We start from the raw sequence: 1,268 nt of genomic DNA on the forward strand, positions 1-1,268 counted from the left end.
CTTCAGAAAATTTGGACTAAACTGCTCAATTCACATGGATAAATTCACATACCTAGACCGCTCACTAAGTTCTGGAACAAAACCAAACCCCTCTTTTGCTTATTGCTATAGTCTATTCTAGAGAGCATTTGATCGGACAAAAATATCTGGTGCAACATTTTAGAGTTTACTAGCATACCTTCAAGCTTAAAAACATGGACTAAAAAAAAAAAAGTCAATAAACACAAAATAAAATTTTTATAGGGTTTTAAAAAAACATTAAAACAAGGAATATCAGCCTAAACTACTGAATCTCAATTTGTTTTAATTTCCATTATTAGAATGGATCGTGGTGATAACTTGCATGCCTCTGTTGTGGTCCCGTCAATAACCTGTTAAAGGAAATTAATTCCACTCAATCTCTTTTGATCAGTGGATAGACATGTGATTTGCTTACACTGAATCAATAGACAGCTCAAGGCCAGATGCATAACTTTCTTAACTGACACAGATCTCGCCTTCATCAATAATGGATATAAGTGGACAGCATCAAATAAGATCTCAGAATTTTGCAGGGATTCGGCCTCCAACAAAGAGTACAGGCAACAGCAGGTGGAAAAAATCAAAATCAAAACTTGGTTCCCTTGAAGCTGGTTTTAGAGGAAACTCTATTTATAATGCAGGTGTGTGTCAAAGCGATTTAAGTGTGTGTGTGTGAAGGTTTTAGAAAATTTCTGGCCACAACAATTTTTTTTTCTTTTTTTTTCCTGTGCCAGAGGTTAAACATTGCAGGTTTGCAATGGACTCTCTGCAATTAAGATGTTCATATTAAGAAATAGAGAGAAAAAAAAAAAAAAAACATTAAATTATTTTTTCTTGTATAAAATGTTCTTGTATAAAATATAGCCTTCATGAGCACATCCTGATATCGATTACACTGCCTGAAATAAACAAAGCTGATTTCTTTACCTGCAAAACAGATTCAGATTTGAATTACACACACACACAACCTACAGTCCACATTTATATTTATTCATATTTCCCACCATAAATTAGCTACAATAATGAATGACGCCTACTCCAACCCTGCCCTCCCCTCGTCCCCTGGCTCTCAATGCCCGCCTTTGTCCGAAAATGAGAATGAGAATGAGCTATTCTCTCTCTCACAGATGACCCCTCTTGTCTCCACAGCCGCCTGCTGAGGACGTGACTGCCCACGTGGTCTGGATGCCAACAGCTGCCTCTCAGAGCCCCTGACGGCCCCTGGCAATCCGAGAAACACATCCTCC

Source organism: Megalobrama amblycephala, linkage group LG19, assembly GCF_018812025.1.
Source record: "Megalobrama amblycephala isolate DHTTF-2021 linkage group LG19, ASM1881202v1, whole genome shotgun sequence".
Lineage (NCBI taxonomy): Eukaryota > Metazoa > Chordata > Actinopteri > Cypriniformes > Xenocyprididae > Megalobrama > Megalobrama amblycephala.